Below are 15,831 nucleotides of genomic sequence, written 5' to 3'. Positions count from 1 at the left end.
TTACCGCCACTTGAAAAAGTTATCACATTTCCTGTCTCTCTCCTTCCCCTATGAAGAAGGGTATATAAGCATGTGGACTTCAATGTGTTATTGGGTAATCATTCTGTGATTCTTCCGTGTTATGTATGTTAAAATAAATTTGTACACAAAATAAAATTGCAATAGGAGAACAATCCTATTCATCTGCCTTTTGTCAGTTCATCTTCAGAAAACCTTCAGAGGGTGGAGGGGGAAGCTTTCTCTCTTTGCTTCTACAGATTTGAGGTTGTGAACAGAATAAACCAAATCTACTCTGCTCTCCTGGGAACCACAGTCAAGAGAATCTAGGACCTGACAAACTGGCAAAAAGGGTAAGAATTTCTCACCAGTCAGATTCCTAGGTGTCTGTCTGTGGAATCCAATAGAGCAGATGGTGAAAATCACTGTCTCTGTTTCCTTTCCAAATTCAGGTTAGTGGGAAGAAAAACATTTGTATAGACTAGCCTTAGGTTTAGTGACCATGGTATATTTTTATCATGGGGGCTGCATTTTTTGCACCCATTTAAAAAATGCCCCATGTTATTGTAAATCTAGAAAGTTACCTTTGGGACTTTCCATAAAGAGGGCTTATTGGTTTGAGTCACTTATGGGATAAATAAATCAGCCATATTTAAACAACTGTTTTGCCAGTTTGTCAAGTCCTAGGTTCCCTTGACTGTCTTCTTAGTACCCATGAAAAGACACAAAAGAAATATAGCCTTGAAGACTTATTTGACAAGAATAAAAGAAAAACAGACATTAGGTTTAAAACAAAGTTAAAAATCCTTCAAATGCTCAAACTGTCTGCTTTGGATTTTATAAGCAAGGCACTCTAACCTGTGGTCTAGTGCTTAGAATTCAGTGTTTTCAGTGCTCCAGTCCAGGTTCAATTCCTGGTTAGGGGAACCAGTTCCTTGGAAATAAAAGTCCTTTGACTCAGGAGAGGGGGAAAAAAGCATTTATGAGAGTTTAAATTATTTGTCTTGAATTTACATTTGTATGACTCTTGACTTTTGGAGGTATCCAGTCATTTGTAATCCTTTCTTCCCTCATGAACAGCAGCAGATTTCCTGTTTCTATTTTCCATCCATTGGGTCACATGTGTTGTTGGGTCTTTGATGCAGATGACCAGCTGAGAGGTTAGGACCCTGGAGAATATGTTCAGATGGAGGTGTGAGTTGCATCCCATTTGCAACTAGTGAAACTTTCCTTTTTTTAAGTTGTTGTTGGGAGTAGTCTGGATCTTGGAAATGTTGCAGCTTTTCGCTCCCCTTTTGGAGACCTTGGTTAAAGCCATAAAGGGCTTCATGGTTTTAGTCTCATATGTGCTAATTTGTTTCAGTTTTGAGTCATTTGAAGTTATGCCTTTGGTTTAAAACTTTGGTTTGTATTTAGAGCGTGATGGCAACTCCCCCCGCAACCCCTCACGCCCCATTTATTTTACTTTCTGGGCAGGAGAGCCAGAGCCATGAGCAATTATGGTGCCTCTCCCAGGCAGAAGGGGGAGATACTGCTCTCACAGCCACTGCTGCCACAACTGCCACCATTCCTCAGCTCCAGGGAAGGTCGGTTGCTCACAGGGGAGAAAGTTTACCACTTGTATATTTAAAAGGATTTTTGTTAAGACCTATATGGTCAGAAGTCAGCTTAATTAAAAACTGATATTCAGGTATTTTTGTAAAAGTTATCTTTTAGGTCCTATTTCTCCTATGGGAACTTCTTAGTCAACGAGGCCTCTTTTTCTGGGACCCCTGATAACTACAACTTCATTGGCCTTCTGGGAAACTTAAAAACTCCCCAAACTGGCTCTTCTAAGACCTGTTCTTATACTTACTTAGGTCCAAATGCTTTTCAAGTTCATGTCACTTCAATAAATCTTTGGTAAATAAAGTTAGTTCAAAAATTGTTGGTAAAATAAGCCTGTCTATCCCAGGCAAACAGAATTAATGTTGACAATTTTGAAATGTCATTTCAACATTCATTCTGACATTTTTGCCTGGGTCTACTGCTTAGACAGGTTTATGCTGTCTCTGTTGATGTATTAAGGTCATACAACTTGCTTCTGTGATATTTTTGATATTTGCTTGATTTGTTGGTTAGCCAAAGCTGTCAGGGCTGGCATCTGGACTCCCCCAAAACCCTACACACATCTTGCTGCAAGCTTATATCTTTGGTTTTGAGCCCCTGAATTCTGGGGTCTGGATAGGTGGCCATAGTGAGTACTTGAGATACGTGTGTGCACAACACAGGGGAGAGCCAAGCCCAAGATGACCACATCTTCCTTGGCTCAGCTCTACCTCCTGGCCATGCATTGTCTTCACAGCTCCGTCCTCTGTCCCGGGCTCTGCACTTGCTATGTAAATCCAGGTCACAAATAGGCCCTACCCTTCATAACTCCTCTGGGTACCACATTGGTATTTGGGACCTAGGATGACTGGGGCTGAGGGGTACATTGAGGAGGGTACCTGTGTCCAGTATCTTAAAGACCTTGGTTAAGATGAGATTGGCTAATACAGGGTTTGCTTTTTCAGAAGAAAAAATAACATAAATGGCTAACTTTTACATTCAAATATAACTTGAGCAATTCAAATATAATTGTTAAGAATGAGTAAATTAAATGGTAAGTGTAAATGGGATAAATGCTTTTATAAGCTTGCCATCATTTCAAAAATCTTTTTGGTAACTTAAAATCTTAAAGTCAAGTCATGTTCAATTAAGTAATAGATAATCATAAAATGTCTCACTCATTTCTCAGTAAGTTAAAATACAGAAATATTAATTATTAAACATAAATTTCTGTTTACATATTTTGACATATTATTGTACATGGTATAGAAAAGCTAAACATATCTGAATCTGTTAATAAACAACAGAAAAAAAAATGGAGGGAACATTTATTTCTCAAGCCCCTGGCCTCAAGCACTCCTGCCTCAGCCTCCCAAAATGATGGGATTACAGGTGTGAGCCACCTTGTCTGGCCAGGAACATATATTTCTAAAAAATATAAAAAGGTTTTCATCCACAAATACTTATATAAAACAATTCAAAATAACTTACTTCCTAAGTTTTTAATAGAAATTATGGCTACCAAGAGGTAAAATTATAATTAATATGTGTAATTAAAACTACTATCTATAAGAAATAATTCTGTATACAGAGTATATGAGGAAAGTAAGATGTCATAAGGTATGAAGATAGGTTTTTTGTTGTGGAAAGAAATATTTTTGTCTAGGGAGAAGTTATTTAAAGTTCATTTTATAATAAATGAATAAAGGAAGAAATGATAATAGATAAAACTAAATGAATATAAAAAGTTGGGGGAAGAGAATAAAAAAGTTGTAAGAGATTATAAAAGGTTTATGAAAATGTTATTTTGTGTGGTCAAAACTGAGATTGAATGGATTTATTAGGCTTCATTAAAATTAGCTTTAATACTGATGATACAAAAGTAAAATTTGTTTTTCCCTTTTAAATAAGATTTTCTTGCATTGATATGCGATAATAAAAGACTTTGTTCACTTTTATCACAAAGTACAAAAGAAATTTTAAAATGGAAGAGAGAGAGAAACAGATTCTGTATGCCTCATGCTGTCTTTCTTAGTTCTTTTGATTACTTGAAAAACTAAGTCTCTATTAAAGAGTAAAGATTTTTGCCTATTGAATTTTTTTTTTTTTTTTTTTTTTTGAGACAGAGTCTTGCTCTGTCACACAGGCTGGAGTGCAATGGTGCAATCTCGGCTCACTGCAACCTCCACCTCCCGGGTTCAAGCAATTCTCCTGCCTCAGCCTCCTGAGTAGCTGAGATTACAGGCACCTGCCACTATACCCAGCTTATTTTTGTATTTTTAGTACAGATGGGGTTTCACTATGTTGGTCAGGCTGGTCTCAAACTCCTGACTTCAGGTGATCCACCCGCCTTGGCCTCCCAAAGTGCTGGTATTACAGGCATGAGACACTATGCCTGGCTCTATTTCTTGATTATATAGTAAACAAAGGGGTGAATTATTCATGAGTTTTCTAGAAAAGGGGTAAGCAATTCCTGGAACTGAGGATTCCTCTTCCTTTTAGACCATATAGGGTAACTTCCTGATGTTGCCATGGCATTTATTTTTTATTTATTTATTTTTTTTTGAGACGGAGTCTCGCTCTGTCGCCCAGGCTGGAGTGCAGTGGCCGAATCTCAGCTCACTGCAAGCTCCACCTCCCGGGTTTACGCCATTCTCCTGCCTCAGCCTCCCGAGTAGCTGGGACTATAGTCGCCTGCCACCTCGCCCGGCTATTTTTTTGTATTTTTTAGTAGAGACGGGGTTTCATCATGTTAGCCAGGATGGTCTCGATCTCCTGACCTCGTGATCCTCCCGTCTCGGCCTCCCAAGGTGCTGGGATTACAGGCTTGAGCCACCGCGCCCGGCCTGCCATGGCATTTTTAAACTGTCATGGCACTGGCAGGAGTGTCTGTTAGCATGCGAATACATTATTATTAGCGTATAATGAGCAATAAGGATGACCAGAGGTCATTTTCATCGCCATCTTGGTTTGGGTGGGTTTTGGCCAGCTTCTTTACCACTTGCTGTTTTATCAGCAAGGTCTTTGTGACCTGTATCTTGTGCTGACCTCCTATCTCATCCTGTCTCTAAGAATGCCTCGCCTCCTGGGAATGCAGCCCATTAGGTCTCAGCCTTATTTCATCCAGCCTGTATTCAAGATGAAGTTGCTCTGGTTCAAATGCCTCTGACACTTATATTTGGACAAACTTTGTGCATGGAAACTACAAACCAAAAATAATCTGTCAGATTGCCACTAATCTTCTCAACTGACTGCCTTCTAGACTCGAAAGAAACCAGTTTACAGACTACTCCAGACACTTGTTTTTCTTATTTCCATAGAAATGCCTCTTATGAAGGATCTTTTTGCTAAATCATATATGGAGGCCTACCTTTGAGATCCCATCTGCAATGCCAACCATTTATTGAACTGGTCTATTCCCAAGAGTGCAAGGCTGGTTGAATGGGACCCGTTGCCATTCAGCTACTAACTTGATTTTTCTCTCCACAGCTACTCACTAAATTTTTATTTTTATTTTTATTTATTTATTTATTTTTTTGAGATGGAGTCTTGCTCTGTCCCCCAGGCTGGAGTACAGTGGCACAATCTCGGCTCACTGCAACTTCTGCCTCCCGGGTTCAGGCGATTCTCCTGCCTCAGCCTCCTGAGTACCTGGGATTACAGGTGCACACCACTATGCCCAGCTAACTTTTTTTTTGTATTTGTAGTAGCAATAGGGTTTCACCATGTTGGCCAGGCTGGTCTCAAACTCCTGACCTTGTGATCCACCCACCTCAGCCTCCCAAAGTGCTGCGATTACAGGCGTGAGCCACTGCGCCCGGCCTAAATTTTTAATATATAAACCTTCTAGGAAAGTTTCAGACAGGGAATGTTGGGTCTCAGAAAATAATACCCCAAAATAAGGTGCGTGTGAAAGGACACAAAGATAGATGTGTACCCGCCCCCCACCCGCTACACCCTTGTTCTGCTCTCTAATCTTTGCACATACCAGAGATTTCGTAAGTTCTGTGAGTACCTGGTTTTCTGCACGTACCAGAGATTTTGTTTTGCACATACCAGAGATTTTGTAAGTTCTGAGGCAAGGTCACAAGACGTGTTTAAGTAAGATAAACTCTTGCTGCCATAAACCTGCTCTCCCGCCTCAAAGTTTGAACCAAAATATCAGAAATGGCGGGAACCAATCATAGTTAGCCAAATCGCCTTGTTCAAACACTAGCCAATCATATATCTGATTTGTATAATAACTCTATGCCCACTTTTCTTAGACTATATAACACTGCTCGGAGCTCAGTGGGGGAGCTCTCCTGCCCGTCTCGTTTCACGAGCGAGGGAGAGTTCCAGGTTCGAACCTGTAATAAAGATCCTTGCTGCTTAGCTTTGACTCTGGACTCTGGTGGTCTTCTTCGGGGAATAAACAGTCTGGGCATAACATGTGGACATGCCAAATAAAACAGCAGCTTCAGGAGCTCTCTATAATCCCATCCCGCCCTAAGCCTCTGTCTGTCCAAAGCATAGGATGAGGCTTTTCTCTAATACCTCTTTATCTGCATAAGGACTGGACCTACCTGGGAGAGCACAACTGTCCTCTAACCTCTCCCTGATATTTCATTATCTATTTCAGAAAAGAAGCCTGAGGAACGCAACCACACCTAGACAGACTTTTTCACAAAATAATGTCTGCCTCTTAGGCTCATTCAATTTCAAAGAGAATTATTTACAAGTTAATTTCTGTCTTTTGAGTCCACTCATTCTCCCTAATACCCATTTACTATCCCTCAAAAAAAATTGCCACATTTTCCCCATCTCTTCTTCCTTTATGAAGAAGGGTATATACGCATCTGGACCTCACTGGGTTATTGGGTAATACTCTTGTGATTATCCTGTACTTATGCATGTTAAAATAAATTTGTATGCATTTTATCTTCAATGAATCTGCCTTTTGTCAGTTCATCTTCGCAAACCTTCAGAGAGTGAAGGGGAAAGCTTTTTCTCTTTATCCTAAACCTTCAAAGAAATGGGTGGTCTGCGCTCAAGTTGTTTGTGGCTTGGAAATTGCTTTTCCATCTTGTTCCAAGCCTGTTGGGTCCTTTTCTTTCTTTCTTTCCTTTCCACTTTGTTTTCTTTAGTTTGGGCCTCAGATGCAGAAGGCTAAATTACTTATACTTCTGCTTTATTCAGGGCATTTTCTAGTCTTTGCATAAATCTTTCTGGCTTTTTCATTTTCTTATTCCCTTTTATCCTCATTTTCCATTCTCTACTTACAATCAATAACTGTGTTATTGTATTTGATGTGCAACTTATTTTTGTATTTTTTTTTTTTTTGTTTTTGTTTTTTTTTGAGACGGAGTCTCGCTCTGTCACCCAGGCTGGAGTGCAGTGGCCGGATCTCAGCTCACTGCAAGCTCTGCCTCCCGGGTTTATGCCATTCTCCTGCCTCAGCCTCCCGAGTAGCTGGGACTACAGGCGCCCACCACCTTGCCTGGCTAGTTTTTTGTATTTTTTTTTAGTAGAGACGGGGTTTCACCGGGTTAGCCAGGATGGTCTCGATCTCCTGACTTCGTGATCCGCCCGTCTCGGCCTACCAAAGTGCTGGGATTACAGGCTTGAGCCACCGCGCCCGGCCGTATGTGTTTTTATAAAGCATATGTTGTTTTGTGTGCATGAAATTTTACATGCACACAAAATTTACAAAATTCTATTGGCTAAAATCTTTTTCCATCCACTAAGCACCATACTTCTAAAGATCCACAGATGCTTCTATGTGTATGTCTCACGTGTCTGTGTGAAGAGACCACCAAACGGGCTTTGTGTGAGCAACAAGGCTGTTTATTTCACCTGGATGCAGGTGGACTGAGTCCGAAAAGAGAGTCAGCAAAGGGTGGTGGGATTATCATTAGTTCTTACAGGTTTGGGGATAGGCGATGGAGTTTGGAGCAATGTTTTGCGGGCAGGGGGTGGATCTCACAAGGTACATTCTCAAGGGTGGGGAGAATTACAAAGAACCTACTTAAGGGTGGGGAAATTATAAAGACCTTCTTAAGGGTGGGGGAGATTACAAAGTAAATTGATCAGTTAGGGTGGGGAAGAAACAAATCACAATGGTGGAATGTCATCAGTTAAGGCTATTTTCACTTCTTTTGTGGAACTTCAGTTGCTTCAGGCCATCTGGATGTATACGTGCAGGTCACAAGGGATATGCTGGCTTAGCTTGGGCTCAGAGGCCTGACAGTGTACATCTAACTCATTACTTCCAGTTGCTGCACAAAGTCCCATTGTGTGGATGCACTGTGTGTTCCTACTCACTCCCTCAGTGCTAAATATGTGCATTGTCTCAACTTTAGTTACGCAAACATCATTGTAAAAAGCATCTTTGCACATGTTCTCTTAATTGTCTTTGTGATAATCTCGCTGGGCATCTACACAGGAGTACGATAAGGGGGATCACAGTGTGTACGTTTGTTTCTTTTGACCCTGAACTACCAGATTATTCTTCTGAAAGTCTGCCCTCCCCAGCCCCTAATCCCACTAGCAGCAAATCTCCACTAACACTGGCATTATCCACTTTCTAATTGTTAATCTGTTGAGTGGAAAGTGAGATCTTTTAGTTGTTTTAATTTATGTTTCTCTAAGTACTATGAACTTGAGCATCTCTTCACATGTTTCTTAGGCTTTTGGATTTTTCTTAATTGCCTTTTCATATTTACTGCTAATTTTTCAACCAGGGTGCTTTCTTTTTCCTTCCTGATTTTCTGGAGTTTTTTGTTTAATCTAGATTAGTCCCTTGTTGGCTTTAGATATTGCGTGTATCTTCTCCTAACCTGTTGTCCATGGTGTCATTTAATGACCAGGAATCCTTTCTTCCAGTGTAATTTGTTTGGGTGAGGGAGAAAGGACAAGATGGAGGAAGGTGAACAAGAAGGCACAATCCATGTTGCTTCTGGGTTCTTCCTCACCAACTTTCCTGTGCCTTGGAAAATGCAGCCCGTGCCTGGGAAGATGCAGATCAACCGAGCAGGTGCCAGGTGATGTCAATCTGAAGAGATGGAAACTTACCCGGCCACGCCTATGGAGACGCCCCTATCATGCCCTTATCCCGCCCACTGCCCTCCCCCTTCCAGTACCAATGCATAAAAGTCCGCTGCCCGCAGGAGCCGGCTGACTTCTTCAGCCCCCGCATTCGTGGACTGGAGAACCTCACCTGAGAGTGCCAGCGCGACTTCCCAGGCCCCCCCCCCCCCCCCCCCGCCAACACCTGAGGACCAGAGAACCTCGCCTGAGAGTGTGCGCATATTTGCAATAAAAGACTGCCACTTTCTTATGTACTTTGGCCTCATGTTTAATTATTTAGCTCTCCTAAATTAACTTACATTAAACAAAACATAATTAATTCCACCAGTCTTTTTTTGCTTTATGGCTTGTACTTTGGACCTTTCTCAGTCTTAGACCACTAACATGGTCTTCTATTAATTGTATTTGTAGGTTTACTTTTTACCTTAAAGGTCCTGTTTCCAATCAAGTAAATGATTAATAAAACCCTCAGAGAATCCATCTTTTTATGTAACACTAAGTAGCTTCTTGTTTTTTTTTTTTTCACATGATTAGTGAGTTATTATATCTTTTATTACTGATTTTGGACATTTTTTCTTAAATAGTCTAAGTTTGCAAGGGTCTGTTTCTGAGTGTTTTATTCTGTCTCATTGATCTGTTTTGCTTGTTCTTGGGCCAGTAAGATACTGTTTCTGTTACCAGGGCTTGATAGCGTGCCCTAATATCTAGCAGGGCTAGATTCCCCTCTTCTTTTTCAAAGTTGACCTTTGCTATTCATGGCTCTTTATTCTTCCAAGCAAATTTTAGAATAAATTTATCCAGTCTCTGAAAAAATTCAGTTCAAGTTTTGATTAGAGGTGTAATGGATGTACTGATCTGGGGATAGAATTGACTTTTACAATATTTGCAAGAGCATAGAATATCTCTCTGTATATTTACAAAATCTTTTCTGACTTTTTAGCAGAGTTTCAAAGTTTTCTCTATAGTTTTGTGAATTATTTAAGTTATTACACAGACAGTTCATAGTTGCTGTGCATGGTCCTTGATTTTTATTGTTTTTTTCTGGTTGGTTATTGCAGACTACAACACAATTTTTCAACCTCAGCATTATTAACATTTCAGGCCAGGTAATTCTTTGTTGGGGTGTGAAGGAGGATCTGTCCTGTGCACGGTAGGATGTTTAGTAGCATTCTTAGCTTATATCCAGTGGATGCAGGTAGTTGTGGCAACCCCAACCCTAGTTGTGACAAAATGTCTTCAGATGCCAAATGTTCCCATAGGATTGATAGATAAAATACAGGATATCCAGTGTTTTGTCTCAAACATTGCATGGGACAAAAATCATACTAAATAATTACTCATGGTTTATCTGAAATTAAAATTTAACCAGATATCCTATATTTTTATTTACTAAATATGTCAACTGTACCTGAGGAGCAAAATCATTCCTGGTTGAGAACAACTGGTGTAGAGAAATGTCAGACTTTTTTTTTTGTTTTTATGTTAGACATTTCTATAAGTTGATCTTATTCCTGAGAACCTTGCTGAATTTTACTATTAATTATAATGGGTTCTTAGCTCTGTTGGTTTTTCTATGTAGATAATCCTACAATAATGGCAGTTTCATCTCTTCTTTTCCCTTCAAGTAGCTAAACCTGCTTTTTTTCTTTTCTTTAAATATTTTCTTTTCTTACAGTAATGGTTAGGATCTCCAGTTCCAAGTCATACAATAGAAGTCACAGGACATTTTGGTCCCATTTCCAATCTTAAAGGGAATGTGCCTAAATTTTCTCTATAAGAAAAACGTTTGCTATAGGTTTTTTTTTTTGTAGCAATTTAAGGGTTGTTTTCCATTTTTAGTATCTTAGCCTGTTCAGGTTGCTCCAACAAAATGCCACATATCTGTAACTTATAAATAGCAGAAATTTATTTCTCAAAGCTCTGGAGGCTGGGAAATCCAATATCAAGACACTGGCAGATTTGGTGCTTGTTCATAGAAGGCATCTTCTCCCTTCATCCTTACATGTTGGATGAAGAAACTGTGGTCTTTTCAGCCCCTTATAAGGGCACTAATCCCATGTATGAGGGTTTCACCTCATAACTTAATCACTTCCAAAAGAACCTACTTCCTAAAACCCTCACATTGGAAATTAGGTTTCAATCTATGAATTTTGGGGAATATTCATTCTATGGAACTCGGTTTGCTAAGATTTTTAATTATAAAAAAATAGCTGTTGAACTTTATTAAATTGTTTTTCTGCATCTATTGAAATAAATGTACATTTTTCCTTGTTTACTCTTTACTGTGATGAATAATATGAATGCATTCTCTGATAAGTCTTATTTATTTTTTTTATTTTTTATTTTTTTGAGACAGAGTTTCACTTATTGCCCAGGCTGGAATGCAATGGTGTGATCTCGGCTCACCGCAACCTCTGCCTCCCAGGTTCAAGTGATCCTCCTGCCTCTGCCTCCCTAGTAGCTGGGATTACAGGCATGTGCCACCACGCCCAGCTAATTTTGTATTTTTAGTAGAGACGGGGTTTCTCCATGTTGGTCAGGCAGGTCTCAAACTCCGACCTCAGGTGATCCGCCCGCCTTGGCCTTCCATAGTGCTGGGATTACAGGCATGAGCCATTGCACCCGGCCGATAAGTCTTCCTTATATTGCTGGGATAAACCATATCTATTGTTTACTACATTGTTGGATTAGTTCAGTTAATATTTTATTTGTTATTTTTGCAGACTTATTAGTCTGTTTTCATGCTGCTGATAAAGACATACCCGAGACTGGGAAGACAAAGAGGTTTAATTGGACTTACAGTTTCACATGGCTGGGGAGGCCTCAGAATCATGGCGGGAGGCAAAAGGCACTTCTTACATGGTGGCAGCAAGAGAAAATGAAGAAGAAGCAAAAGTGGAAAACCCTGATAAACCCATCAGATCTGGTGAGACTTATTCACTATATTCACTAGCACAAGAATAGCATGAGAAAGACTGGCCCCATGATTCAATTATCTCCCCTGAGTCCCTCCCACAACATGTGGGAATTCTGGGAGATACAATTCAAGTTGAGATTTGGGTGGGGACGCAGCCAAACCATATCATTTTGTCCCTGGCCCCTCCAAATCCCATGTCCTAACTTTTCAAAACCAATCATGCCTTCCCAACAGTCCCCCAAAGTCTTAACTCAAAAGTCCACAGTCCAAAGTCTCATCTGAGACAAGGCAAGTCCCTGCTGTCTATGAGGTGTAATCAAAAGCAAGTGAGTTACTTCCTAGATACAATAGGGGTACAGGTATTGGGTAAATATAGCCTTTCTAAATGGGAGAAATTGTCCAAAACAAAGGGGTTACAGGGCCCATGCAAGTCCAAAATCCAGTGGGGCAGTCAAATTTTAAAGCTCCAAAATGATCTTCTTTGACTCCACGTCTCACATCCAGGTTATGGTGATGCAAGAGATGGGCTCCTATGGTCTTGGGTAGCTCCACCCCCGTGGCTTTTCAGGGCACAGTCTCCCTCCTGGCTGCTTTCATGGGCTGGCGTTGAGTGTCTGTGGCTTTTCCAGGTGCATGGTGCAAGCTGTTGGTACATCTACTATTCTGGGGTCTGGAGGATAGTGGCCCTCTTCTCACAGCTCCACTAGGCAGTGCCCCAACAGGGACTCTGTGTGGGGGCTCTGACCCCACATTTCCCTTCCACACTGCCCTAGCAGAGGTTCTCCATGAGGGCACTGCCTCTGCAGCAAAACTTTTGCCTGGCATCCAGGCATTTCCATACATCTTCTGAAATCTAGGCAGAGGTTCCTAAACCTCAATTCTTGGACTTCTGCGCACCTGCAGGCTCAACACCACATGGAAGCTGCCAAGGCTTGGGGCTTCCACCCTCTGAAGCCACAGCCCAAGCTGTATGTTGGCCACTTTCAGCCACGGCTGGAGCGGCTGGGACACAGGGCACCAAGTACTAGGCTGCACACAGTATGGAGACACTTGGCCCAGTCTCTGAAACCACTTTTTCCTCCAGGGCCTCTGGGCCTGTGGGAGGGGCTGCCATGAAGTTCTCTGACATGGCCTGGAAACATTTTTCTCCATGGTCTTGGGGATTAACATTAGGTTCCTTGCTACTTATGCAAATTTCTGCAGCTGGTTTGAATTTCTCCCCAGAAAAAATGGGTTTTTCTTTTCTATCGCATAGTCAGGTTGCAAATTTTCCAAACTCTTATGCTCTGTTTCCCTTATAAAACTGAATGTGTTTAACATTACCCAAGTCACATCTAGAATTCTGCTTAGAAATTTCTCCCGCCAGGTACCCTAAATCATCTTTCTCAAGTTCAAAGTTTCACAAATCTCTAGGGCAGGGGCAAAATGCCACCAGTCTCTTTGCTAAAACATAACAAAAGTCACCTTTACTCCAGTTCCCAACAAGTTCCTCATCTCCATCTGAGACCACCTCAGCTTGGACCTTACTATCCATATTGCTATCAGCATTTTGGGCAATGCCATTCAACAAGTCTCTAGGAAGTCCCAAACTTTTCCACTTTTCCTTGTCTTCTTCTGAGCCCTTCAAACTGTTCTAATCTCTGCCTGTTACCCAGTTCCAAAGTGACTTCCACATTTTCAGGTATCTTTTCAGCAATACCCCACTCCTGGTATTTCTTCCCCACTGGGAAGAAAAAGTGGTTTAATCGGACTTACAGTTTCACATGGCTGGGGAGGCCTCAGAATCATGGCAGGAGGCAAAAGGCACTTCTTACATGGCAAGAAAAAATGAGGAAGAAGTGCCTGGGTGCAGTGGCTCATGCCTGTAATCCCAACACTTCAACACTTTGGGAGGCCAAGGTGACTGGATCATGAGGTCAGGAGTTTGAGACCAGCCTGACCAATATGATGAAACCCTGTCTCTACTAAAAATACAAAAATCAGCTGAGCATAGTGGTGGGTGCCTGTAATCCTAGCTACTCAGGAGGCTGAGGCAGGAGAATTGCTTGAACCTGGGAGGCAGAGGTTGCAGAGAGCTGAGATTGAGCCACTGTACTCCAGCCTGTGTGACAAAGCAAGACTCTTTCTCAAAAAAAAAAAAAAAAAAAAAAAAAAAGGAAGAAGCAAAAGCAGAAATTCCTGATAAGCCCATCAGATCTTGTGAGACTTATTCACCATCATGAGAATAGCACAGGAAAGACTGACCCCCATGATTTAATTACCTCTCCCTGAGGCCCTCCCACAACACGTGGGAATTCTAGGAGATACAATTCAATTTGAGATTTGGGTGGGGACACAGTCAAACCATATCATTTATTCAGAAATACAATGAGCCTGTAATTTTTGTGTGTGTATGTATTGGCCCAATCCAGTTTTGAATCAAGATTACATTAGCTTCATTAAAAAGGCTGGACAATTTTCTCTTTTTTCACTTGTTGGAAAAATTTGTGAGATAAAAAAAATCTGTCTCTTGAAAGTTGGGTAGAGCACATTTGTAAAGCTATCTGGGCTTTAGGGAGAGGAGCTATGATTAGCATTTCAGTTTCTTTAATGCTTGTTAGTCTATTCAAATATACTATCTCTTGGCATTTCATATTTCCCCACAAAGTTGTCTATAGTATCTCAAGTTTCACATTGTTCAGTATACAGTTGTCCATAATACTCTAAAAACTTTTTTTTTTTCTAGAAAATTTCAAATACATTCAAAAGTGGATTAATACACCTCTGGTGCTTCAGCAGTTACCAATTCACGGCCAATCTTGTTTCATCTAGAGACCCACCTGCATCCCCTCATAATTCTTTCAAGCAAATCTCCGACATTGTATGATGACACCTGAAAATGCTCCGGTAAAAATCTTCAAAAGACAAAGACTCTTTTTCAACCTGTTCACAGTGTCATTACCTCCTTCCCAGATAATAATTTATCAACATCAAGAAACTCCCAATTAGTGTTTAAACTTCCAATTTTCTCACGAATGTCTTTTTTCTTTTTTTTTTTTTTGGCGGGGGAGATAACTTTGTCATTTGAATCAGAATCCAAAGTTTACACATTGCACTTGGCAGACCTGCCCTTTAATTTCTCATAACTTCTGTTTCTCTTCAGCTTTCCGTTTTCCTCCCAGTTTCCCATGATTGCATCTCTAGTTTGACACGTTCCCTTGTCGTCTGTATTCCCGTAAGTTGGTAGTTAAATCTCAATCTGATACAGAAGGACTGGGCTCCCAGCTAAACCTCACCCCTAAGCCAGGAACCACGGCCCTAAGTGAAAACAGGTGATCCTGTTTTTCCATGCAAATGTTGCCTTTTTGGCCTGCCCCGCCCCTATCCTGTGCCGGTAAAAGACTTCAGCTGGCAGAGCAACGCAAGCGCAAGCGGCTGAGCGGCGGGCAGAGAAGCAACTGAGTATCAGAGACAATGGATAGATGCGGCTAACCAGACGGTGCAGCTTTGGAGAGGGACCTGGCCGGAGACTGCCGGGCTTCAGGGAAAGATCACCTTCCCATCTCCTTTCCAGCCTTCCTTTCCGCTGAGAGCCACCCACCGCTCAATACAGTCTTCCGCATTCATCACCTTTCAAACAGTTCGTGTGAGCTGATTCTTCCTGGACGCCAGACGAGAACCCAGGTGCCAAGAGGGCAGGGGCTACCACCCTGACTCTCCACTGAGCTGGTTGGCACTTGGCCTCCCAGGACGGCAGAGCTGAAAGAGAGCTGGTTGTAACATGCTTGCACACTGCTGTGTAGCATGCATAGAGCCTGATCCCTCCAGAGAGGAGCGACCGGTGGGTTCTAGGGTTCGTTTGCTCAGGTTCCTGCACCCACTTGCTCTTACGCTCCCTCATGTGAGGAGTGGCCAGTGACGGGCTGAGTGAAACGAGCCACTCCAGTTTCTGCCCATGAAGGGGTCAAAGGAACTGTCCCATCTGAAATCCATGATCAGGTTTAGGTTTGATAATTTGACAACGCCGCTTCAGAAGAGTTACTGCAATTACATTATTCTTGCATCTTTGTTGTGCCTGTAATTGTTTTCCTCCCTTTTTCATTGTAGGTTCCATCTATTTGCAATTTCATTTTCTCTTTTCCTTTTCTTTCTTTTTTTTTTTTTTTGAGACAGAGTCTCACTCTATTGCCCAGGCTGGAGTGCAATGGTGCGATCTCGGCTCACTCTAACCTCCCCCTCCCAGGTTCAAGCGATTCTCCCGCCTCAGCCTCTGGAGTAGCTGG

The sequence above is a fragment of the Macaca mulatta genome, chromosome 13, assembly GCF_049350105.2.
Source record: "Macaca mulatta isolate MMU2019108-1 chromosome 13, T2T-MMU8v2.0, whole genome shotgun sequence".
NCBI classification, from domain to species: domain Eukaryota; kingdom Metazoa; phylum Chordata; class Mammalia; order Primates; family Cercopithecidae; genus Macaca; species Macaca mulatta.
Note: the sequence above shows the minus strand (reverse complement) of the source record.